At 39.7% G+C, this 27,905-nt stretch overlaps 2 pseudogenes; one reads left to right on the top strand and one right to left on the bottom strand.

Moving 5' to 3' along the window:
* LOC122710031 overlaps nucleotides 1-22,517 on the top strand; it is a 132,714-nt pseudogene extending 110,197 nt beyond the window's left edge.
* Nucleotides 22,518-25,011: 2,494 nt separating this feature from the next.
* LOC122709878 lies at nucleotides 25,012-25,290 on the bottom strand (annotated as a pseudogene).
* Between the last annotated feature and the right edge of the window lie 2,615 nt (nucleotides 25,291-27,905).

Below are 27,905 nucleotides of genomic sequence, written 5' to 3'. Positions count from 1 at the left end.
GATCCTGATGTACAGCATAGGGAACTGCATTCAGGATCCTGCAATAAACCATAATGGAAAAGAATACTTTAAAAGAATGTATATATGAGTATAACTGAGTTGCTTTGCTCTATAGCAGAGATTGGCGCAACATTGTAAATCAACTGTACTTTAATTAAAAAATAAAAGGCATTTCACACCTTTAAAATGAAAAAAAAAAACGAACATCCCTCATTCTTAATGAACAACCTTCATTAAGGCTCAGATAAGGAAACAAAAGCACCCACAGGTGATTTTGCCCAAGTCATATCAAGTCATATCACTAGAAAGGGACAGAGTTTTGTGTCTAATCCCAGAAGTTCACCTCTTGACTACCTCACCTCTAATTGTCTAGTGGTTCTCACACTAGTTCCCAGACCAGGAACACTGGCATTGTCTGGGAACTTGATACAGGTGAAAAATCTCAGGCCCCAACTTGTACTTACTGAATTAGAAACTCTGGGGGTTTGACGGAGAAATTTGTGTTTGAACAAGCTCATCAGGTGATTTCTGATGCATCTAATGTTTGAAAGCTACTGAACCAGACCTTTGGAATGAGGTTTTTCATTACTGAGTGTTCCAGGGGGAATTCTTGAGCAAACATCAGAAGAGAGTTGCTAGAATTCTTTCCAGAAACAAGTTAATAGTTTCCCTTTGTGGGGTACTGTGCAAAATGTTCAAAATTTTTAAAAATATATATTTATGAGCATTTTAATAAGAAATGTACTCACTCTGTAAGAATATTCTCCTTAGAAGAGGTTTACATGAACTTGGTGACTGATTTGATGAAATGCAGACAAGAGGGATTCAAGAATCACACTACATTTGTCATCTCAGGTCAACCCACTTCTTTCCATCTCACTTCCACCCTGGTACAAACCAAATTTGTCTCTCACTTGGAAATGTACCCTAGTTTCCTAACATATCCAACCTCTTCTGCCCAGAAACCCCACTCAAGGTATTCTCCATCCTGAAGTTGGAGTGATTTTTATAAAAATTCTGAACTTGATTAAAACCCTTACAAGATTACAACCCCTCATAAGATGAGGACCAAAATGCTTAAAAATTGTATGGAACCACAAAATACCCTGAATAGCCAAAACAATCTTGAGAAAGAAGGACAAAACTGGAAACATCATGCTTCCTAATTTTCTTTATAAGCATCCATTACACAGCTATAGTAATCAAAACAGTGTGGTACTGGCATAAAAACAGACACATAGATCAATGTAACAGATTAGAAACCCTAGAAATAAACCCATGCATAAATGGTGAATTAATTGCTGACAAGGAGCCAAGAATAAACCATAGGGAAAGGAAAAGGAAAGTCTCTTCAATAAACTGGACAACCTCATACAAAAGAATGAGATTACTATCTTAAACCATGCACAAAAACCAACTCAAAATGGATTAAGGACTGAAATAAAGTCTGAAACCATAAAGCTCCAAGGAGAAAACATAAGAGATAAACTCCTTGACATTGGCTTGACTGTTTTTTTTGGATTTGACACCAAAAGCAAAGGTGATAATAGCAAAAATAAACAAGTGGGGATCCATCAAACTAAAAAGCTTCCACACAACAAAGGAAAACCATTAACAAATAAAAAGGCAACCTAAAGAATGGGCAAAGGGGTGTACCTGGTGGTGCAGGGGTTAAGGATCTGCCTTCCAGTGCAGGGGTTGCAGGTTCAACACCTGGCTGGGGAACTAAGTGAGGGGCATAGTGAGCGGCAACTCAGCCCGCATGCCACAGTGAAAGACCCCGCACGTTGCAAAGAAGATCCCACAAGCCACAACTGAGACCCGATGCAGCCAAATAAATAAATATTACAAAAGGAAAACAGGACAAAATATTTACAAATCATATATCTGATGAAGGGTTAATATGCAAAATATATATTAATAAAACACTCACATGATTCGATAGCAAAAAAAAAAAACCTGGATTTTTTTCAAAGAAGACATATAAATGGCCAATAGGTACATGAAATCATGTATCATCAGGGAAATGCAAATCAAAATCACAAATAATATATTACCTCATACCTGTTAGAACGGCTGTCATCAAAAAGACAGGAGATACCACGTATTGGCAAGGATGTGGAGAAAAGGGAACATTTGTGGACTGTTGATAGGAAAGTTAATTAGTACAGCCACTGTGGAAAACAGTATGAAGGTTCCTAAAAAAAATTGAAAGTGGGACTACCATATGATCTAAGCAACCCTAATTCTGGGTACACATCCAAAGGAAATGAAGTCAGTATCTCAAAGAGGTATCTACCTGCCCATGTTCACAGCAGCCCTATTTACAATGGCCAAGATACAGAAATAAGCTAAATGTCCATCAACAGATGAATGGATAAAAGATATGGGGGCAGGGGTGTATATGTGTGTGTGTGTGTGTGTGTGTATTATTCAACCATAAGAAAGAAAAATGCAGCTATTTGCAACAATATGGGTGGAACTTAAGGGTTTTATGCTAAGTGAAATAACCCAGACAAAAACAAAGACTGCATGGTATCACATATATGAAGAATCTTAAGGAAAACAAAGTCAAACTTCTAGACATCAAGAGTAGAAAAGTGGTTGTCAGGGGCTGGGGCCTGGGAGAGCTTAGCAGCAGAGAGCTTAAAGAAAGGGTAAAAACTTTCCATTCTAGCATGTCTACATTCTGAATAGCTAATGTAGACCATGATGAGTACAGTTAACAATACTGTATTGTGTAACTGAAATTTGCTGAGAGTAGAACTTAAATGTTCTTTCTCTATCACACACACATACATACATACACAAATAAATATGAGAGATGATAGATGTGTTAATTAAGTAGATGGAGGACATTCTTTCACAGTGTTTATGAATATCAACATCACCACAATGTACAGTTTAAATCATACCATTTTATATTCAATTTTACCTCCATGAAGCTTAAAAAATTTCAAATGCCTAAGACCCCTGAAGAAAGCAAGGCATGATCTGCCCGTGCCTTCATCCCCAAAGACTTTTAATTATTCTTTTTATTTATTTGCTCCCAATAACAGTATCATTCTTTTATTTTCTCAAAAATGCAAAGACATACACTCAGGTCCTTTGCACATACTGATCCCTCTTCTTTAAATGCTTTCACTCTCATTTATTTTTTTAATCTATTCATATCCTTCAATATTCAGCTTAAATATTGCTTCAAGAAACCTTCCTGGAGTCACCAGGAAATTTATAATTTCTGACTTGGTATCAAAGATACCAGACATGTATGAAAGCAAGAAAATAGGCCCTGTAATTAAGGTAAAAAAATCAACTAAGTGAAATTAACATGGATGTCAGAATTAGCAGACAAGAATATTAAGCAATTGTTGTAATGTATTCCAGATGTTCAAGAAGTTAACTAAAGATGCAAAAATATTTTTAAAGACCCAAATCGAACTTTCTAAATGAAAGCTAGGAGTCTGTGATGAAAAATATACTGGAATAGATTAGTGGCAACTAGGTCTTGGAAAAGAAACTTGAATATGTAGCAATGGAAACTATTCAAAATGAAACAAAAAAAAGAAATAATTTAAAAGAAAAGAGCATCCATGGGTAGTTGGGTACATTCAATTAACCTTCATGTTTCTTGTATGAAGGAATCATTAAGCCTTTTTTGTGTGGGTTTACAGTTTCAAGTTTGGAAATTTTTCAGTCATTATTTCTTCAAACATTTTCTTTACTTTCCCCCAACTCTTTCTTTTCAGAGACTATATATATACATACATATAAATGTATGTATATTTAATATATATATTATACATTATATATTATATATTCATATATGTATACATTATTGTTGCTGTTTTTCAGTTGCTCAGTCATGTCCAACTCTTTGCAAGCCTATGGACTGCAGCACTCCAGGTTTCCCTGTCCTTCACCATCTCCTGGAAACGGCTCCAACTCCTGTCCATTGAGTCCATGATGTCATCCAACCATCTCGTCCTCTGTTGTCCCCTTCTCCTCTTGCTTTCAGTCTTTCCCAGCATCAGGGACTTTTCAAATGAGTTGGCTCTTCACATCAGGTGGCCAAAGCATTGGAGCTTCAGCTTCAGCATCAGTCCTTCTAATGAATATTCAGAATTGGTTTCCCTTAGGGTTGACTGGTTTGATCTCCTTACAGTCCAAGGGACTCTCAAGAGTCTTCTCCACTACCACAGCTCAAAAGAATCAATAATCTTATAATTTTCAAGGATACAGAAAGCAAGATGTAAAATGTCTAATGAAATTATAAAATATTTTCTAATAACGCCTTAATTCAAAATATTCAATTTTTGTAATTCTTATTTTGCTCAATACACAAAGCCAGTAACTGAGTCAACACAGGAAATAGAGGAAAGCATGTCGCACAGGCCAGTTCTGTTCCTGAGCAGACAGGACGGTTACATTTCTCAGTCTCCACTGCAATTAGGTTGAGACAGGTCACTGAGATCTGGCCAATGGAAGTTGGGTGAAAATTGGGTACTTACCGGGGTGATTGTTTAAAATATCTCTCATGGGCTTTGCTTACTTTATGTAGCTGCAAGGTATAGGAGGATCGTCCAATCCATATTGTATGTGTGGCAAGAATATGTAATTTTTATTGTAAGTTACTGAGGTTTCAGGGTTTGTTACTGCAAAACAGTCTAAACTATCCTAACTTGGACAATGGAAAGCTACAATTTGAGCATCTAATGAAGATAATAAAACTCTTAGAAGAACACATAAGTTTAAATATTCATGACCTTGGATTTGACACTGAATTCTTAGATATGATACCAAAAACATGAACAACATAATCAGGAAAATATAAACATTTGAATTATCATATTAAGGAAACATAATCACCTAGTGTAATAAATATATTAAGTAAATGGTTTATTTTTAAAAAGGTTTCTTATTTTTAAAAAAAACTCACTGAAATATTTACAAAAGCTATTATGTGACATCTGAAATTTGCTTCAAAAATAGTTCACAATTTGGGACAGGCATGGGGAGAGAGGTAGGCAGTAGGTAAAATAAGACTGGTCATGAGTTGATAACTGTTGAAGCTGAGTGATAACTACATGGAAGCCTACTAAACAGTTCCCTCTACTTTTGTATAAGTCTAAAACATTTCGCAATAAAAAGTTAAAAAAAAAAAAAAAAGGAAAGCCAGTGCTTCTGCCCAGGGCTCCCTCCCTAGAAAGGAACGCCCCCAGTGCAGACCCCCAGGGCTCTTGCTGGAGCAGATTTTTTCTGTGCCTCCTTACACAGCCTTATCTGAATGCCAGCAAGCCAGCATTTCCCTCATTTCCCTCTCCTGGTTTTGTGCATTTTTAATACTCCCCAAGGCAGCCTCCAATCACACTGATTTGTCTGCCTGGAGAGTCTAAGTTACCTCCAGTACTCCTGCCTGGTAAATCCCATGGATGGAGGAGCCTGGTAGACTGCAGTCCATGGGGTCGCTAAGAGTCGGACACGACTGAGCGACTTCACTTTCACTTTTCACTTTCATGCATTGGAGAAGGAAATGGCAACCCACTCCAGTGTTCTTGCCTGGAGAATCCCAGGGAGGGAGGAGCCTGGTGGGCTGCCGTCTATGGGGTCGCACAGTTGGACACAACTGAAGTGACTTAGCAGCAGCAGATGCATAAAGTATTGATTTTTTTAGTGCTTATTTACATAGTTATATAGGTTTGGAGTTGTCTGCTCTCAACCAAGTTTTCCTATAATCCCTGTGTGATTTTGAAAAAAAAGCAAGGTTTTTAGGAGAATACAAATAGGGTGTTATAGCAGAGCCAGCAGCATGTGCCTAGAATTTTTTCACAGAAATTAGGGGCAAACTTCAGTGTCAACTATCACCTCACCCTCTCTCTCAGGCTGTGTCCCAGGAAAAGTCTGCTGTTTCAGAAGAAGTTGCAAAGGCTCAACTGATGTGGTTAGAAGTACCCAGTTCTTTTTCCTTGCTTCAGTCTTCAACTTGGATTACATTTATTATGTGGTTGGTGCCAAAATGAAACAATGAATTCAAACAAAATTCTGTTTCAGTTTTTCAGTGGCAAGGCTTTGGTGGTCTCTCCTTCCCAGAGAATTGATGCTTTTGAACTGTGGTTTTGGAGAAGACTCTTGAGTGTCCCTTGGACTGCAAGGAGATCAAACCAGTCCATCCTAAGGGAAATCAGTCCTGATATTCATTGGAAGGACTGATGTTGAAGCTGAAATTCCAATAATTTGGCCACCTGATGTGAAGAATATACTCATTGGAAAAGATCCTGATGCTGGGAAAGATTGAAGGCAGGAGGAAAAGGGGACGACAGAGGATGAGATGGTTGGATGACATCACCGACTCAACAAACATGAGTTTGAGCAAGCTCCCGGAGTTGGTGATGGACAGGGAAGCCTGGAAAGCTGCAGTCCATGGGGTGCAAAGAGCCGTACACGACTGAGCAACTGAACTGAACTGAACTCCTTCCTGGAATAGTACTCAAAAGCCCAACTATTCCTAACTGGACAGAAAAATGAAACAATAGTAGAAATCTCTGGAGCCTGATGCTCTTGACCTGGTGAACCAAAATACCAGAAGTTTCTTGAGCGAGCATTGTTTTTAACCTCCACCACATGCACCTCTGAAAATAAAAAGAGATGGGCAATTGGTTCATCTGATGACATTTGATGGCCAGGACTGATGATATATTTCCCCAGTTTCTGATTGTCCACAGTCCTGCTGGATCAGCCAGGGGAACTTCTGGTCAAGTGACCATGACTGTGACCTTCCAGAAATGAAGTTTCCGTCTTTGGACAAAGAGCTGGAAAGTTTACAAAGGTGAAGTGGAAGATAATCTTCATTATCCTCTTTCTGTGGACAGCTTAGACCAGTAGAAGTTACAAGTTGGTTATATAACTAATAAAGGGTTTGGAGAATCATATAGTTCTCAAATGAAACACCTTCATATCATATGGCCCAACTTTATCATTTTGCAGATAAAGAAGTTGGACGCACACTGGAGCAAAAGGACTCGTCCAAAGTCACATTGCAAAAGCAAGAAAGTTCCAGAAAAACATCTACTTCTGCTTTATTGACTATGCCAAAGCCTTTGACTGTGTGGATCACATCAAACTGTGGAAAATTCTTCAAGAGATGGGAATACCAGACCACCTCACCTGCCTCCTGAGAAATTTCAATGCAGGTCAGGAAGCAACAGTTAGAACTGGACATGGAACAACAGACTGGTTCCAAAAAGGAAAGGGAGTACATCAAGGCTGTATATTGTCACCCTGCTTATTTAACTTATATGCAGAGACATCATGAGAAACACTTGCCTGGAAGAAGCACAAGCTGGAATCAAGATTGCTGGGAGAAATATCGATAACCTCAGATATGCAGATGACACCACCCTTATGGCAGAAAGTGAAGAGGAACTAAAAAGCATCTTGATGAAAGTGAAAGAAGAGAGTAAAAAAAGTTGACTTAAAGCTCAACATTCAGAAAACTAAGATCATGGCATCTGGTCCCATTGCTTCATGGTAAATAGATGGGGAAACAGTGGCTGACTTTATTTTTGGGGGCTCCAAAATCACTGCAGATGGTGACTGCAGCCATGAAATTAAAAGATGCTTAGTCCTTGGGAAAAAAAGTTATGACCTACCTAGACAGGATATTAAAAAGCAGAGACATTACTTTGCCAACAAAGGTCCATCTAGTCAAAGCTATGGTTTTTCCAGTAGTCATGTATGGATGTGAGAGTTGGACTATAAAGAAAGCTGAGCACCGAAGAATTGATGCTATTGAAGTGTGGTGTTGGAGAAGACTCTTGAGAGTTCCTTGGACTGCAAGGAGATCCAACCAGTCCATCCTAAAGGAAATCAGTCCTGAGTGTTCATTGGAAGGACTGATATTGAAGCTGAAACTCCAATACTTTGACCACCTCATGTGAAGAGATGATTCATTTTAAAAGACTCTGATGCTGGGAAAGATTGAAGGCGGGAGAAGGGGATGACAGAGGATGAGATGGTTGGATGGCATCACCGACTCAATGGACATGAGTTTGTGTAAACTCCGGGAGTCGGTGATGAACAGGAAGGCCTGGCATGCTGTGGTCCATGGGGTCACAAAGAGTTGGACACGAATGAGTGCCTGAACTGAACTGAATTGAAAGTCACAGAGCTGACTGGGGCAGGACTAAGACAAGAGACCCTGTCAGGATGCCACACAGCACGCCTGAGGGACACCTGCCCCAGGTTTGGAGCTGTTAGAGAAAAGTTCCCAGGGAAAGAGCACAGTGAAGCATAACCCTGGGGGATGCAAGGGAGTTAGCTTATGAAAAGGGAGAAGAAGCAGTTCCAAGGAGACAGGTCTGCAACAGACCAGAGCTGAAAGAGAACATGGTGTCCAGCAGGCAGATGGATTTGCCAAGGAGCTGGGGACTCAGGTAACTCCTGAAAGAATCTGGATTTGATCCTGAGGGTACAGAGAACCTCTGAGGACATTCCCAGGACTCTCCACTCCAGGCTACATTTCACATAGAGTTCCTCCCTCCCTCCCTCCACCTGCAGCTCAGCCTCCTGTGACCCCAGTCCTAGAACAGGATAAGAGGTCTGCAGGAGCAGCAGACTGGGACAAGCTCTGGGTCCTTGGCCTTGTGGTCTATCTCACTGCTGGAGTGTGATGGCTAAGCTATGTGTCAACTTGACTGGACCACAGGTGCCCAGGTATTTGGCTAAACGTCATTTCTGGAGGTGTCTATGAGGATATTTCCAGATGATATGAGCATTTAAATCTGTAGAGTACGAAAGCAGATTGACCTCCTCAATATGGATCGGCATCTTCAAATCCACTGAGGGCATGGGGAGAGTAAAAAGGCAGAGAAAGGGAGGAATCTCTGTCTCTTTCTCTCTCTCTCTTTTTCTCTCTCTCTCTGCCTGACTGCTTGATCTGGGACATGGTCTTCCACCCTCAGGCTAGGACTTAATATCATCGGCTCTCCCGCTCTCAGGCCTTTGGACTTGGACTACAATTTACATCACTGGCTCTCCTGGGTCTCTAGCTTAAAAGCAAGAGACCATGGAGCTTCTCATAGGGAACTTCTCCATAGCCACGTGGGCCAAGTCCCTAGGATACACACACATACACACACACACACCCCCACACACCCTATAGATTCTATTTCTTTGGATAAGCTCCATGGGGGAGGTTAGCTTCCGTATCTGGTTGTTTTGCTAGTAACTGTGTCACCCAGCTTTAAGATCTTTGAAGCAGACACTCCTGCAGTCAAAAGCTTAATGTCAGGACCTACACTACAATGTATGTGCTATATACATATAGCTTATATGTAGGTTTAGAAAGACGACTGGAAGGACATCTATTACAATGGTATATTTGGGTGGTTGTAGGTTTACAGGTGATTTTTAAATATCCTGTCATCAAATTTTGATAAATCTGCAGCAGTTTTAGAATCAGAAAAGACTTAATATAGAAAGTGTTTAGAACTTCAATTCTAAAGAAAATCATGTTGCAGTTTAAGTTTATTTTAAGGAGAAAGTTGACCATGACATTATCTTCATTCCATAAAGATTCAATGAGAGGGTAATGACCATAAAAATGTAGCTATGTCTAAATACTAGCTGGATGGTTGGTATCACAAGCTGGTGCTTTTCCAAAATATTTCTGAAAACTGGGCTGGGAACCAGGGCTTGGTGAAAAGAAAATGTTGATCTTTTAGAGGATTCTTATTCCAAATAAAGGCTTTAATTTATAAAAATGATATTATAAAAATTTACATTATCATTTTAAGCCATAATTAGTGTCTTGATAAATATGTTCATATTTTCTAGAAGAGTTTTATTTTATAATCAACTTTTTTAAAGTAGCACTTGATAAAGACTGAAAAAAAAAAAAGATTTTGAGGCACATGAAAATATCACTGATAGACAACAGTGCAGCAATTTGGTTTTTCAGTCTCCTAGGCAGGAATGGGCCAGGAGCATTTAAAAATGGCTAAATATCCACAATGAGGTCACTACTACTCCAGACTTCTTTGACCACTCTGCAACAGCTTCAGGGAATAACGCTGAAACTGGTCCCCGAACCCAGTGAGACTACATGGAAGGCTGGCCTCTTCTGGGAACACACAAGGAACTCTGGATGTGCTTCTTTCTCAGCAAATTGATGGTGAAGGTCTATGAGGCAAACTCCAGGTGTGCGCCCTTCCTTCCTCTTTCTTCCTGTCTTTGTTCTTTCTCTAGCTCTTTCTGTCTTTCCAGTTCTATTACCTCTTACTACCAGAATCTGCAGGGGCAAAATGATGTAGAATATTGTGTCATGAGTTTTTGGAACTGTAAGGATAAATATCTAAATTGCCCAAATAATTGAGCCATGAGCAGGTTACTTGGGTTCCAACGATTAGATAATTGCCCCAGTGCTTCCCTTGTGGATAAGTGTGGTCTAGCCACCCTTGGGGAGAACTAGGATCCTATTAAAGTGTTCATGAAGTCAAAGCTATTTTCATTGATAACACGAAGAAGCTATTTGTCTTTCACTCTCATTCCCTTCTGGGTGGTGGAATTTGCCAGGGGTTACATGATGAGTGGAATCTCAGCAGACTAAATTCAGAATGATATAACTGTTTGATATGATATGAGAATCTAACTGTTTTCTATTCAGGTAGAGGTTAAAGACGCCCTTCATGGATGACAGCTTTGTTGTGGCAAAGGGGCTTGCATAATTCAATGAGCCATGAGCCATGCCGTGCAGGGCCACCCAAGATGGACAGGTCATAGTAGAGAGTTCAGACAAAACACAGTCTGCCAAAGGAGGAAAATGGCAACCCACTCCAGAATTCATGCCTGGAGAATCTCATCGACAGTATGAAAAGGCAAAAAGATATGACAGAAGAAGATGAGCCCATCAGGTTGGAAGGCTTCCAAAACTTTCCTGGGGAAGAGCAGAGGGCAATTACTAATAGCTTCACTGGTGGCTCAGATGGTAAAGAATCCGCCTGCAATGCGGTAAACCTGGACTCTATCCTTGGGTTGGGAAGATCCCCCGGAGGAGGGATGGCAACCCACTCCAGTATTCTTACCTGGAATATCCCACGGACAGAGAAGCCTGGTGGGCTACAGTCCATGGGGTCGCAAAGAGTCGGACACGACTGAGCGACTAAGCACACACAGCAAGAAAGAATGGAGTGGCTGGGCCAAAGCAGAAATGATGCTCGGTTGTGGATGTGTCTGGTGGTGAAAGTAAAGTCCGATGATGTAAAGAACAATATTGCATAGGAACCTGGAATGTTAGTCCATGAATCAAGGTAAATTAGACATGGTCAGGCAGGAGATAGCAAGAGTAAACATCGACATCTTAGGAATTAATGAACTAAAATGGACGGGAGTGGGTGAATTTAATTCAGATGAACATTATATTTACCACTGTGGGCAACAATCTCTTAGAAAAAATGAAGCAGCCCTCATAGTAAGCAAAAGAGTCTGAAATGCAGTACTTGAGTGCAATCTCAAAAATGACAGAATGATCTCAGTTCATTTCTAAGGCAGACCATTCAACATTACAGTTATTCAACTTTATATTCCAACCACTGATACTGAAGAAACTTAAGTTGAATGGTTCTGTGAAGACCTACAACACCTTCTATAACTAACACCAAAAAAAGACATCATTTTCACCATGGTAGACTGGAATGCAAAAGTAGCAAGTCAAGAGATATCAGGAATAACAGCCAAGTTTGGCCTTGGAGTACAAAATGAAGCAGGGCAAAGGCTATCAGAGTTTTGTCAAGAGAGCATGCTGGTCATAGCAAACACATTTTTCCAATAACCAAAGAGATGACTCTACAAAAATGGACATCATCAGGTGGTCAATACTGAAACCAGACTGATTATATTCTTTGCTGCCAAAGATGGAGAAGCTCTATACAGTCAGTAAAAACAAGACCTGGAGCTGACTGTAGCTCAGATCATGAGTTCCTTATTGAAAAATTCAGTCTTAAATTGAAGAAAGTAGGGGAAACCACTAGGCCTTTCTGGTATGACCTAAATCAAATCCCTTAGAATTACACAGTGGAAGTAATGAATAGATTCAAGGGACTAGATCAGGTAGACAGAGTGCCTGAAGAACTATGGATAGAGGTTTGTAACACTGTACAAGAGGCAGCGACCAAAACCATCCTAAAGAAAAAGAAATACAAGAAGGCACAGTGGGTGTCTGAGGAGGCTTTTCAAATAGTTGGGGAAAGAAAAGAAGCAAAGGCAAAGGAGAAAGGGAAGGATACAAGGATGGACACTACAAAGGACAGAAGCAGTAAGGACCTGACAGAAGCGGAAGAGATTAAGAAGAGGTGGGAAGAATACACAGAATGATACAAAAAAGGTTTAATAACCGGCATAACCACGATAGTGTGGTCACTCACCTAGAGCCAGACTTTCTGGAGTGTGAAGTCAAGTGGGCTGCAGGAAGCATTACTACTAATAAAGCTAGTGGAGGTGATAAAATTCCAACTGAGCTATTTAAAATCCTAAAAGATGATGCTGTTCAAGAGTTTCACTCAATACGTCAACAAATTTGGAAAACTCAGCAGTGGCCACAGGACTGTGGCCATTTTTATTCCAATCAGGAGTAGGTCCATAGGTAAATCTATTGCTGATTCATGTCAATGTATGACAAAACACACTGAAAAAATAAATTAATTAATTAATTAATTAATTTAAAAAAAAACAAAAAACTAAGATCATGGCATTCGGTCCCATCACTTCATGGCAAATAGAAGGGGAAAAATTGGAAAGAGTGACATTTTATTTTCTTGGGCTCCAAAATCACTGCAAATGGTGACTGCAGCCATGAAATTAAAAGGTACTTGCTCCTTGGAAGAAAAGCTATGACCAACCTAGACAGCATATTAAAAAGCAGAGACATTACTTTGCCCGCAAAGGTCTGTCTAGTCAAAGCTATGACTTTTCCAGTAGTCATGTATGAATGTGAGGGTTAGACCATAAAGAAGGCTGAGTGCCAAATAATTAACACTTTGAACTGTGATGTTGGAGAAGACTCTTGAGAGTCCTTTGGACTGCAAGGAGATCGAATCAGAGTCCATCCCAAAGGAACTCAATCCTGGATAGTCATTGGAAGGACTGATTCTGAAGGTGAAGCTCCAATATTTTGGCCACCTGATGCAAAGAGTTGACTCATTGGGAAAGACCCTGATGCTGGGAAAGTTTGAAAGTAAAAAAATTAAAATTAAATTAAAAAAAAAAAGTAAAAGGGGGCAGAAGAGGATGAGATGGTTAGATTGCATCACTGACTCCACGAACATCATTTTAGCAAACTCCAGAAGATGGTGGAGGACAGAGGAACCTGGGGTGCTGCTTTCCATGAAGTTACAGAGTCAGACACAACTTAACAACTAAACGGTAACAACAAAGTCATTAAAGATATTTGAAAAATATAAAGTATCTCTCCTCTCACTCATTTTTTTAGATTTTGGGAAATATAGTTAATTCCATAAAAAGATGTTACTCATATTAACATGTAATAGTTTATTATTCTTATTTATAAATAAATTAATATTTTTCCATTTCTTTGTTTTAATTTCTAAAATAACAAGTATCAGTAGATATAATCTATATAAACAAAAGATCTGTGGGATCCTCAATAATTTTTAAGAATGCAAAAGAATCCTAAGATTAAAAATTCTTTAGTACTGCTGGTGGTGGTGTAGTCTCTAAGTTGTGTCCAACTCTTGTGATCCCATGGACTGTAGCCTGCCAGGCTCTTCTGTCCATGAGATTCTCCATGCGAGAATACTGGAGTGGGTTGCCATTTCCTTCTCCAGAGGATCTTCCTGATCCAGGAAATAAATCCGGGTCTCCTGCATTGCAGTCAGATTCTTTACTGACGGAGCTATGACTACTGCTATTCTAGTACAATTAGCAACACAGTTATTTTGATGGGCTTATTTTATTTAGATCTGTATGATACAATCTGCTTGCGGGCTCGGTATGGGGGCTATGTCACTGTCTAGGCTGGACTACATTTCCCAGGGCTCCCTATTCTAGTCAGGGGAGGTCACAGAGAGGTTCTTCTGCAGTATCTGGGGGACAGAAGTGGAAAGCCAACCATCTGTAGCTCTCTTACATCCCCCACCTATTGACTCACCTCACTGGCCTGAGATGGACTCACCTTTCCCTAAATCCCCCTTCAGTTTCTCTGACTTCTGGGACAGCAGTCTGTGGTTAGTTCATTGATAAAAGGTCCTGGTTTCTATGTAATATGTGTACCACCAACGTCAGAGGCAGCAAGAACGGACTTGGGTTTTAGTCTGCTCTTGCGGGCTCCAGCTTCTGTTTGTCTTCTCTCACGTTCTATCTACATTTCCTCCTGGCTGCATTCCCTGTGGACTCCAAGATCTAGCAACAGACATAAAGACTAGGGCCATACCCAGCTCTTATGACTGCATGAGGTCAAGTCTCTACTAAAGTAAATACATTTTTTTTCTCCTTATATCATACCAAAGCAATTACTGGGGTCTAATGAAAGGTAGGCACACTGGTCATAGCAAACACCCTCTTCCAACAACAAAAGAGAAGACTCTACACATAGACATCACCAGATGGTCAATACTGAAATCAGATGGATTATATCCTTTGCAGCCAAAGATGGAGACGCTCTATACAGTCAGCAAAAACAAGACCAGGAGTTGACTGTGGCTCAGATCATAAACTCCTTATTGCCAAATTCAGACTTAAATTGAAGAAAGTAGGGAAAACCACTAAACCATTCAGACCTAAATCAAATCCCTTATACAATGGAAGTGAGAAATAGATTTAAGGGACTAGATCTGACAGAGTACCTGAAGAACTATGAACAGAGGTTCGTGACATTGTATAGGAGGCAGTGATCAAGACCATCCCCAAGAAAAAGAAAGGCAAAAAGGTTGTCCGAAGAGGCCTTAAAAATAGCTGTGAAAAGAAGAGAAGCAAAAGGCAAAGGAGAAAAGGAAAGATATACCCATTTGAATGCAAAGTTCCAAAGAATAGCAAGGAGAGATAAGAAAGCCTTCCTCGGGGATCAGTGCAAAGAAATAGAGGAAAGCAATAGAATAGGAAAGACTAGAGATCTCTTCATGAAAATTAGAGATATCAAGAGAATATTTCATGCAAAGATGGGCTCAATAAAGGGCAGAAATGGTATGAACCTAACAGAAAAAGAAGATATTAAGAAAAGGTGGCAAGAATACACAGAAGAACTATACAAAAAAAATCTTCATGACCCAGATAATCATGATGGTGTGATCACTCACCTGGAGCCAGTCATCCTGGAATGTGAAGTCAAGTGGGCCTTAGGAAGCATCACTATGAACAAAGCCAGAGGAGGTGACGGAATTCCAGTTAAGCTATTTCAAATCCTGAAAGATGATGCTGTGAAAATGCTGCACTCAATATGCCAGCAAATTTGGAAAACTCAGCAGTGGCCACAGGACTGGAAAAGGTCAGTTTTCATTCCAATCCCTACGAAAGGCAATGCCAAAGAATGCTCAAACTACCACACAGTTGCACTCATCTCACATGCTAGTAAAGTAATGCTCAAAATTCTCCAAGTCAGACTTCAACAGTACATGAACCATGAACTTCCAGATATTCAAGCTGGATTTAGAGAAGACAGAGGAACCAGAGGTCAAATTGCCAACATCCGTTGGATCATGGAAAAAGCAAGAGAGTTCCAGAAAAACATCTATTTCTACTTTACTGACTACACCAAAGCCTTTGACTGTGTGGATCACAATAAACTCTGGAAAATTCTTCAAGAGATGGAAACACCAGATGACCTGACCTGCCTCTTGAGAAATCTATATGCAGGTCAAGAGGCAACAGTCAGAACTAGACATGGAACAACAGACTGGTTCCAAATTGGGAAAGGTGTACATCAAGGCTTTGTATTGTCACCCTGCTTATTTAACTTATATGCAGAGCACATCATGAGAAACCCTGGACTGGATGAAGCACAAACTGGAATCAAGATTGCCAGGAGAAATATCAATAACCTCAGATATGCAGATGACACCACACTTTATGGTAGGAAGCAAAGAAGAACTAAAGAGCCTCTTGATGAAAGTGAAAGAGGAGAGTGAAAAAGTTGGCTTAAACTCAATCAGAAAACTGAGATCATGGCATCTGGTCCCATCACTTCATGGCAAATAGATGAGGAAGCAATGGAAATAGTGGCTGACTTTATTTTTGGGGGCTCCAAAATCACTGCAGATGGTAACTGCAGCCATGAAATTAAAAGGTGCTTACTCCTTGGGAGGAAAGTTATGACCAACTTAGATAGCATATTTAAAACCAGAGACATTACTTTGCCAACAAAGGTCCATCTAGTCAAAGCTATGGTTTCTCCAGTGGTCATGTATGGATGTGAGAATTGGACTATAAAGAAAGCTGAGCACCGAAGAATTTATGCTTTTAAACTGTGGTGTTGGAAAACTCTTGTGAGTCTCTTGGACTGCAAGGAGATCCAACCAACCCATCCTAAAGGAAATCTATCCTGAACATTCATTGGAAGGACTGATGCTGAAGGTGAAACTCCAATATTTTGGCCACCTGATGCAAAGAGTTGACTCATTTGGAAAGACCCAGATGCTTGGAAAGACTGAAGGCGGGAGGAGAAGGGGATGACAGAGGATGAGATGGTTGGATGGCATCACCAACTCAATGGACATGAATTTGAGTAAACTCCAGGAGTTGGTGATGAACAGGGAGGACTGGTGTGCTGCAGTCCATGAGGTCGCAAAGAGTCAGACACAACTGAGCGACTGAACTGAACTGAACTAAACTGGTGAAAGGTGGGGGGAAAAAAACATGTTCGGGGACCGGAAGTCAAGGATGATAGTTATAGTAAAAGATACAGTGACCATCTCCCCCCACCCCCAGTGAGATTTGTCCTTTCACATTTTAGCTTCTGAGGTCATCTATCACCATGAGAGGATCCAATAACCAAAAAGTCACATGCAGAAGTGCATCCATGAAGAGAAATGAAGGCAGAGCTCGAGTGAAACGATGCCTCAGGTTGTCACACTTGGAAGCACATTTGCTGGCAGGTCATGAAAGTTGGTGAAAAGATATGTATGTTTAGTTTCTCAGTCATGTCCGACTCTCTGTAGCCCTTTGGACTGTAGCCCATTCAGGCTCCTCCATTCATGGGATTTTTCAGGCAAGAATGCTGGAGTGGGTTGCCACTTCCTTCTCCAGGGGATCTTCCCAACCCAGGGATTGAATCTGCATCTCTTGCGTCTCCTACATCGCAGGCGGATTCTTTACCTGCTGAGCCATCAGGGAAGCTCTGAAAGTGAAAAGATACACGTGGTGTCATTCAGGTCATTGGTGCAGGACAGACAGCCTAGGCTGGGAGTAAGCTGTTAGTGTACATGTGTATATTCTGCTTTCTGGCCACTCTTCCTTTCCCTTTTTTTTTTCAGTACTTGTTGAATTGAGCACCCACCATGTCAGTAGCCCTGAAGGGAGTGATTGTGAGAGAGGTTGTGGGGCCTTGTCCACCAAACAACCTGATTACTAGGACGAATTTTTAACCATCCTGGAGATTTTACATTGTGTTCTTTCCAAAGATGGTAGTGAGGCTGATAGGGAAGTTTAAGCCAGATTACCCAAATCTCTCTGATATTTTGATAAACATTATAGTTCTAAGAAGGTCTTTCTTTCCAGACAGATTACACAAACCCTTCTGGGCATGTAGAGAAATATCAGCAAAATGAGTCATCATTAATGCTTCTCATCATCAGAATAATCATGGCTAATAATCCTATAAGGGATGGAATGTTACAGGGTATGGTGGAGCAGAGGGACATTTTGCAAAAAGATAGTAAATTTTGCCCTAAAATTCTATAAATCTAAATACAACTGTGAATATATTTTCATAGCAGTTTGTGTTTCTCTCCAGGAATCAGCAAGGGATGATCCTCCTGCTTTATCTTAAAAGAAACTGAATGCTGAGATGAATTCACTGCTTTCTGAAAAAGACATGAAAAACCCAGGTGGCAGCTTGTGGTTCTATCGATGTTCTGCCATGACTCCTCTCCAGGTCTATATTTAGCATGATCTGATTGAGTGAGATCACACGCTCAGAATAAACTAAGCCCAGAATATCAGCTATGATTTACTTCCAGAGGCAGTAATAAATCTCCCTCTTGAAATTGTGTTTGTTTGCTGCTGGCTAGGTTCCTGTTCCACTTGTATCATGCCTCAAAGCTATAAATATATAAAATTTTAAATGGACAGGAGATCTATCTGATAGATATTTGCCCCACTGATTGCATCCTGTAGGCACAGATTAATTTCTTTAAAATATTATTATTTATGATCATTTCTTCAGGGATCCATCTATACAGTTAAAAAAAAATATCAACTTCTGGTAATCACCTACCTCACAGTGGATTTCCTACTAACAGAAATAAAGTCTGAATTTCTCTCAGCTGTTGAAAATAGCAATTTCACCACAACAGCAGGAAAATAACCCTAGTAGGCAAAGATATTTGAGCCAAGTGAGACTTGGAAAAATGGTGCCTTGGTCTTGGGATTAGGTCACAGAAAGTTAGCTCCCTATCCATTTATGGTGACTGAATTTGAGCTGGGTGGAGTTTGTGGGCACATCTTAGAAGAGACAAGGTGGATATTTGCATTCCAGTGATCATAGCCTGACATATCCCAGGTGAGGCTGTGTGGTGCCCTTCTGAAGACAATACAGGGTCCTTTGCTGCCTGGGTGAGCATCTTCACCTCATAATTCAGGAAGGCAAAATAGGAGATGGCCATGTGGAGCCTGGACTGGATGCAGCCAAGTCATTTCACTGGGCTCCTGGGGTTGAAGTTTTATGCCTGCTCAAAATCAGGCAGCTGTTTCTTCCCAGGCAGACCTGCAGACTCCACATTCACCTTGGGTACTCTCACTCCCACTCCGGGATGAGGAGAAAAGTCAATCAAACAAAACCAGTCCAGAACTGACACACGTAAAAGAATTAACAGAAAAGAACATTAAAATATCTAATACATATATTTTCCTTCTGTTTTCAAAGTTGAGACTTGAAAAATACATTTTAAAAGCACTCAATTCAAGTTTTTTGACAGGAAAACTATAATTTCTGAGAGGAAAAAATAAGCTAGATGAAACTAACAAAAGATTAGACTTTGCAGAGGAAAAGATTAGTGATTTTAAAGACATGGCCATAGAAACTATCCAAACTCAAACTGTGAAAAAAATAATAATTTTTTTTAAAAAATGAAATCCGAAAGTATCAGTAAGTTGTGGGACAACTTCCAAAGACCCAACATACATTTAATTGGAGGCCCTGAAGAAGACATGACTGGGGGAACAGAAAAAAATGTTTGAAGAAATGGTGGACATTTTTTTTCGAACTTGATGAAAATCCACAGATGCTTAGCGACACAATGAAATCCAAGCACAAGAAACATGAAGAAAATCAAACCAAGATACATCATAATTAAATTATTTGAAACTAGTGTCAAGAATAAAACCTTCAGTCAGAAGGGGAAAAACAATATGCACAGAGGGAAAAGGTAAGTATAAAAGCAAATTTATCACCAAAAACTATGCAGATAAGAACACAGTAAAATAACATCATGAAAGTATTGAAGGGGGGAAATATCTGTTAATCTAGAACTCAACATCTATCAAAAATGTCTTTAATTTGATTTTGGGGAAGACCTTTGTTATGGCTGTGTGCTGTCCACCTCTGCTGGATCAGGAAGCTGGGGATGCACCCTCAGATGCCACGACTGGTCCCTAACTGTAGCCCCTCCACTGCCCTGTGGCCTTTTAAATGATTGAATTATGATGAAAGTGGATCCAAAGTGACTTCTCTGCTGAAGCAGAAGATTCTTATTACCTTCCATTAAGTCAATTTAGTCTTCCAGAACAGGCAGAACGAGCGAAACACAGAAAACTGAAGAGAAGAAAACCTTACTTTGGAACTTTCTCCATGACTGTTCTTAAGCCCTGCCTTTCTACTTGTTTTAATTTTGCTGTGAATTTATAAATAGTGAAGAAACATTTGGGAGCTTTATACCAAGAAATTTGCCTTGAAAGCTGCTATTCTTGGAGGAAATCATATCAAGTTCCTATTTTTTTTTAACAAGGTTTCTTGTGTCCTTAGATTTTGAAGGATATAAACTCATACCTGCAGACTATTTTTAGCAGCCATGTAAGAATAACGAGATTTGTAAATTAAGAGCTTTGTAATGTGGATGGATGTTTTGCTACTAGAGTTGACTACTCAGAAGGTCTTTTATAGCTCTTCAATGTTTTATTTTTGATCTATCACTTCAATGACATTATTTGACCAAAAAGAAGTCATTCTGTCTTTTTAAGGTATGACCTTGCTATGAACAATATTTGCATTCACTGTGCAAATGTCTATGTATTATCTATCTAAGCAACATCATACTGCCATCCCTCAAGGAAGTTGAAAGAGCTGAACATTGATATAGCTCTTTCCCCTTCTCCCCATTTTTTAAATGTAACAAATACTTTTTATGTTCCCCTCTCTCTCCCCTTTTCCTTTCCCCTTTGGGAAACATGTCAGGAACTAGACAGTTTAAAATGAGCAGTTGAGGGGACAGATAGATTGATCCACACAGAGCCTGGCTTCTTTGTGCTTCATCGTAAGGCGTTCTGCTGGCCAGCCTAGTTAAGTACCCTCTTAACAAGAGAACCTCATGGAAATCCAGCTGGCAACTCAAAGAAGTTCAGGAAGCAGGACCACAGAGGTTATACTCTGGGATCCTGGCCATGAGGTTGGAGGCCTCACCTTGTTGAAAAGAGACACTGGATTTAAATAGTGTAGCATGACTTTGTTCCTGCTTGGCTAAATTTCTCAACACCACAGTCAGCTAAGTCCCTTACAGCGACTTTCGAAAAACATGGAGAGCACCTACCCCGAGGAGATGGTAGATTTGGAGTAAGCTGTCGTAGACATAATTCCTCTGATGGCTTTTCAACAACGGACCTCTTTGAATGACAGGCGATTCTTGGCACCAGCCCTCCCTGTTCCACCATGATTCTGTGGACTCTGGTGTCTCTAAGGGAGCATATGCTAGAATCACAGGGAGCCGATCTGGTTGGCATGGCTCTTCACAAGGTCATGATGGTATGAGCCAGCATAATGGGCATGGCACAGGAAACCATCACCACTGGAATGGCAGCTTCCACTCCCAGAAAGGCTGTGCCTTTCAGGAAAAGCCACCTACAGATATTAGAGAAGAGAAGAAAGAGGATAAGGTGGAAAAGTTGCAATTTGAAGAGGAAGACTTCCCTTCTTTGAATCCAGAAGCTGGCAAACAGAATCAGCCATGCAGACCTATTGGGACCGCTTCTGGAGTGTGGGAAAAACTCACCTAGTGCCAAGCAACCTCCAAAATGCTAGTCAACAAAAAAGTTTCCAAAGAAGATCCTGCTGCTGCCTTCTCTGCTGCATTCACCAGGATCTCATCATGCAAATGGAAACAAATTGTCAACCATGGTTCCAAGTGTCTATAAGAACCTGGTTTCTACGCCTGTACCACCTCCATCCAAGGCCAGTGCTTGGAAAGCTAACAGAATGGGACACAAGTCAGGATCCCTTTCCTCTAGCCAAGAGTCTGCTTTTACCAGTCCAATCTGTTATCAAACCATTAGTACTGGCTGGTGGTGTAGTTTTAAGCTCTCCCAAAGAGGGCCCCACCAGCACCACTCCTCCAATTGAGATCAGCTCCTCTCGTCTGACCAAGTTGACCAGCCAAACTACTGACAGGAAGAGTGAGCTCCTGAAGACTCTGAAGGATGACTGGAATGGGGACTTCTCAGAGGGCAGAGAGTGTGCAAAGTTGGAAGATTCAGAGGACAATAGCACATCTGAACCAAAGGAAAACAGAGAGGAAGGCTGTCATCAGAATTGGCTTGCTCTCCCTGTAGAAGAGGAAGGTGGTGGGGGGGGGGGGGGGTCCTCTCTCACTCTTTGGAAGCAGAGCACAGGTTACTGAAAGCAATAGGATGGCAGGAGTATCCTGAAAATGATGAGAATTTCCTTCCCCTCACAGAGGATGAGCTCAGAGAGTTCCACATGAAGACAGAGCAGCTGATAAGAAACGGCTTTGGGAAGAATGACTTCTTGCAGAGTCGAAGTTCCAACCTATTCTCCTCTTGGAGGAGCACTTGCAGAGCAGAGTTGGAGGACTCAGACGCAGAGACAAGTAGCAGTGAGACATCTGATGACAATGCCTGGGAGCAGGTGTATAAATGCTCACAGTTAAATCTGACCCAGTAAACTCAGCTTGCGTGTTTAGGGATTATACAGAGGAAATCATTCTTTTCCTTTTCCTTCTCTTATGTTATTGTTGAATACTTCATGCACAGGAGAAACAATCATATCCCAAAGAGAGAGTGAGCAATTGGCTTGTTTAGCTTTTGTTGTTCTTCTTCCCTGTTTTCTGCTTAATAGAGAGAACTTTGTGTGGTGGGAAAGATTTTTAAAACACACACACATACACACAGTATATATGGGGCAATGCACAGGTGGGAGCTGGCAGTGCAGAGAGGAGACACTGATCTGCAGGGACAGCTTCTACTACCAGCCCTTGGGGCACACACCTCTGTGCTCAAGCAATCACTGTCAATGACAAAGTGACTGCTGAATTTATAATTGTATTAAATTAATGCTAATAATTTGGATATTTTATTTTATTTCTGGATGCTCAGGTAAGGTTAGCCCTTAACCAAGCATATGTGGTTTTTTCCCTTTTTTTTTTTTTCTTTCTAGGTACAGCTGTAAAATATTTGGATATAGGAAGTGTTGTGTTATTCTTGCAGCCTTGATATTCAGGGTAGATTGTAGAATGTAAATTTTTGTGAGGTTTCAAAGATTAAGATTACCTTGATAACATTATTTACAGATTTTAAAGATGTAGTTATCACAGGTCTGTTGAGGGGGAAAACTACTGCATAAAATACCTAACTTGGAATAAATATTTTGCATCAGTTTGGGGGAAAGAAAAGCTTTAATTTTAAAAAGCAAAATTCAGTGTATTTCAAACTTCCAAAGGCTCAAAGAATTTCTTATAAGTAGACCTTGAACCCAGGTCCCCCACACTGCAGGTGGATTCTTTACCATCTGAGCCAATAGGGAAGCCCACCAGTAGACTCATACATCAAGAAATGTTAAGGGGTGTCTCTGCAAGCAGATAGGTGATCAAATCAGATGCAAATAGGATAAAGAAATAAAGCACCAGAAATTGTGTCTGCATGAGTGAAAATATATGGTTTCTTCTTATTGTTTAAACCCTTTTAAAAGATATTTGCTTCTATAAAAATGAAAACTACAGATTTTGAGATTTGTAGCAAGCATTAGAAACTGTACGGTGACAAATCTATAAAGCATAGGAGGGGAGGAATAAAAGCATACTCCTGTGGCTTTCTTATATTATATATGCGGTGGTCTAACATCACTTGGAAGTAGACCATGACAAGTATACCAGAAACCCAAAGTAACCACTAAAATAACAAAATAAGGTATTTTTCTTTAATTATCCAACTAAAAGAAAAGACATAAATTGCCGGTATCAAAGATGAGAGAAGTGACATCATCACATTCCACGTATATCAAAAAGAATTAGAAGGGAAACTGTGAACAACTTTCTGTTAATAAATTTGATAACTGAAATGGATAAATTCCTTAAAATTCACAAGCTGCCAAAGTTCATTTAAAAAGAAAGAGATAACCTGATAGAAATAAAAGAAATAAAAGCAATATAGTCAATATAAAACTCAGTATTCTGAGTAGATTCTCTACAGTTTGCTCAGAATTACACAATGTGATGACTGGTTTCTGCATTAGCTTACTGTTTAATTTAAATTTTGAAAGCAATCCCACTGTCATGAAAGTTGGTCAAGGCACTTCCATGCGAAGAAATTCAATTTGTGGTTAAAACCATTCCCATAAAGGAAACTCCAGAAAATTAAACACAAAGGAGTATATCCTAACCTATTCTATCAGGCCAGCTACCCTAATTCCAAAACCAGATAAGAATATTACAAGAAAGTAAAACTAAACCAACATTCTGCATTAATATGAATGCAAAAATTCTAAATAAAATTTTAGCAAATCAGGGACTTACGTGGTGGTCCAATGGCTAAGAATCTGCCTTGTAATGCAGGGGATAAGAATTTGATTGCTGGTTGAGAAACTATGAGCCCACATGTCACAGAGCAACTAAGCTCGGGAACTGCAACTACTGAGTCCAGGATGCTCCGGAACCTATGCACCACAATTGGAGAATCCGTGTGTCTCAACAAAAGATCCCACATGACACAACAAAGATTTCATGTGCAGCAACTAAGATCCAGTGTAGCCAAATAAACAAATTTTTTTTTAATGTAGCAAATCAAAGTCAATCATGTATGAAAAGGAAAATACATTATATCAATTTGGGTTCACAAGGAAAGCAAGGTTGGTTTAACATTTTAAAAATCAATGCAAATGAACATAGTTATAAACTTTCAAATGTAAAAAATTAATATAAAAAACTAAATAATTACTTTCATAGATACAGAAAAAGCACTCAACAAAATTTCACATCTATTTCTCTTTTTTGCCACGGAAATAACTTATTGGAAAATCCATCAAGAAATTATTTTTCCTCTATGAAAATGCTCAATACAATAAATGGGATCCAGGAAGCAAGATGACCAATAAAATAGAGTCTGAGGTCTTATAGACTTTAATAGTATTTTGATAACAGATGATATTCACCTGCCCAAATGAACCAAATTGTTACTCAGCCAAATAGCCATAAAAATTTATTTATTTTCTTTCCATTAAGGTAAAAAGTAGGCTTTCCATATCTATGCCATCAGGTCTACCTCAATCTGTGATAAAATACTGAGCAAGTGCATGCCAAATAGATAGCTTCTGTGTTATTACCAGGCACTGAGTGAGTCGAACATCATTTAGCAGCAGCTTGGGACACAGGGCTCACAGGCGGGCTGAGTGAAGGTTGTGAGGTTGACGGTTTCCAGGTCCGGAGTGGGCTGGGTAGAGTTGAGCAGGAAGCAGGTGGGCACAGAGGGCTGAGGAATGGGGCAGGGTTTGGGCAGCTGTCACAGTAACCAAACCACATGTGAGCAGGTGCTGGGCAGGCAGACTCACGCCCAGAATTTGTCAGAAGAGCAGACGGTAGTGGCGGGGCTGGTGGGAACACTGCAGCAGAGGGGAGCACAGCAAGCCATGGCATTGGGAACCTGGTTTGCTTTTGGTTTCTTGGAGTGAAAGATGAAATATCTAGGATGAAATGACTCCTCTCACTTTGGGGCTCTTTATACATCCCCTTCATCAGGTGTTGGTCCACCAAAAGGCTTCCTCTCGTTTTTATTTATGCCACCATTTTCCACTAAAATTCTCTAATCAATTTGGCATTTACTTGTCCATTAAGAGTACCTGCCCTTATTAAAATAATTGTGCTTTTGACTCATTGATTTATCACTTTTTGTCATAAGATGAACACATTTTATATTCACATGGTCCTGGAATGCCAAATCTTACAAGAATTATGGATAATTTGTCCAAAAGACAATTCAGCTATAGTTTCAGAGGCTAAATTCTTCTCATTTTTTTCTTCTTAGTTTTAAATAATGTGCATAACATGATATGATTTTTAATGACCAATTTTAGAATATGCAACTCAAATGATTAATTGGATCAACAAAGGCATGGCTAGCTACAGATGAATGTTGCATATGACTATATGCATCTCAGATGTATTTGCCTTATTTACTGATGATATAATTCAATTTCTTTTGAGCAAGCAAGGTGACAGCCAGAATGGAATAAGATGAAACACTTTTCACTATTTTTTAAGCTCACATCTATTTCTAATTTAAAAAGAACTCAGAAAATTACAGCCATAAAGGTACTTATTCAATCTGATAAATAACACCTACAGAAAAACTATAGCTAATGTAATACTTAGTGGTAATGACTGAATGCATTTCCCCTATGATTCAAGAACAAGACAAGGATGTCTGCTCTCATGATGTCTAGTCAGCACTATACTGGAGGTTCTGGCAGTGCAAGCAGGCGAGCAAAAGAGATAAAAGACATTTAGATTGAAAAGGAAGAAATAAAATTGCTTTATTGATTTATGATCATCCCTGCATATTATACAGAGTGAAGTAAGTCAGAAAGAGAAAGACAAATACTGTATATTAACGCATATATATGGAATTTAGAAAGACGGTGCCAAAAATCCTACCTGCAGGGCAGTAAGGAGACACAGACGTAAAGAACAGACTTTTGGACTCAGTGGGAGAAAGTGAGGGTGGGATGATTTGAGAGAATAACATTGAAACATGCACATTGCCATAAGTAAAATAGATGCATGAAGCAGGCACCCAAAGCTGGTGCTCTGGGACAACCCAGAGGGATAGAATGGAAGGGAAGAGGTTCAGGATGGGGGGATACATGTATACCTGTGACTGATTCATGTCAATATATGGCAAAAAAAATCACAATATTGTGAATTAACTATCCTCCAATTAAGATAACTTAATGAATAAAAAATCTTGATAGAATCTATTTTTTAAAAATTGCTGGAACTAATAAGTGAGTTTAGTAAGCTGTAGGATTTGAGGTCAACATACAGCTGTTAATTCTATTCTAATATACTAGCAATGAACAATAAGAAGTTGGAATTATTAAGATAATGTGTATGGGTGTGGGTGTGTGTGTACGCATGCGCGCACACACTTTGTCATTCAGTCATGTCTGACTCTTTGAGACCCCATGGCTATGGCCAACCAGGATCCTATCCACGGAATTTTCCAGGCAAAAATACTGGAGCAGGTTGCCATTCCCCACTACAGGAAATCTTCCTGACCCAGGGATCTAACCTAGATCTCTTTCAACTCCTGCGTTGGCAGGTGGATTCTTTACCACCATACCACCTGGGAAGCCCATTAAGATAATACCATTTATAACAGCATCAAAAAATACAAAATACTTAGGGATAAATTTGACAAAAATGTGTCAGACTTACAACTTACAACTGTGAAACTTAACTCACACTTACAACTATGAAATACTGATGAAAGAAAGTAAAGAATACCTAAATAAGTTGAGATATATACCTTATTCATGGGTCAGAAGGCTCAATATTACTAAGATGTCAATTCTCTCCCAATTGTTCTGTAGATTCAAAGAAATCCCAACAAAATTCCCAACAGCTTTGGTTGGATAGAAATTGACAGACTAATTCTAAAATTTATATGGAAATGCAAAGTACCTGAAATGGTCAAATAATACTGTGAAAAAAGAACAAAAGGGGGAGGTCCGACACTATCTGATCTCAAGGTTTCTTTTCTATTAAGCTGTAGTAATCAAGATTGTATGGAACTGATATCAAGATAGAAATATAGACTAATGAGCACAGTAAAGAACCCCAAAATAGACGCACACATTTATGAACAACTGATTTTTTTTGCAAAGTTGTAAATGCAGTTCTGTGGGAAAGAATCGCCCTTTTCAACAAATAGTGCTTAAATAATTAGACATCTTATGTAACAAGATTTAAACTTTCATCCATACTCCATACAATATACAAAAATCAACTCAATGGCTCATGGACCTAAGTGTAAAATGAGTTTTCTAGAGCAGCATCTGGGATGCAGGAATTTGAGAGAGGAATGATTGCACAGCCTGGTGGAAATTCACAAACAGATTTTCCAAGGCCTTTCAAAAGGCCATCATCATGGACTGAAAGGCATTAGACCATTTTTATAGCTGCCAAGGGGTGGTAGATTGTGGATCCAGTAAAGAAGATTTATAGGATTTCTGTTTCCCCAAACCC

The sequence above is a fragment of the Cervus elaphus genome, chromosome 16, assembly GCF_910594005.1.
Source record: "Cervus elaphus chromosome 16, mCerEla1.1, whole genome shotgun sequence".
NCBI classification, from domain to species: Eukaryota; Metazoa; Chordata; class Mammalia; order Artiodactyla; family Cervidae; genus Cervus; species Cervus elaphus.
This window is presented reverse-complemented; position numbering and strand designations above follow the sequence as displayed.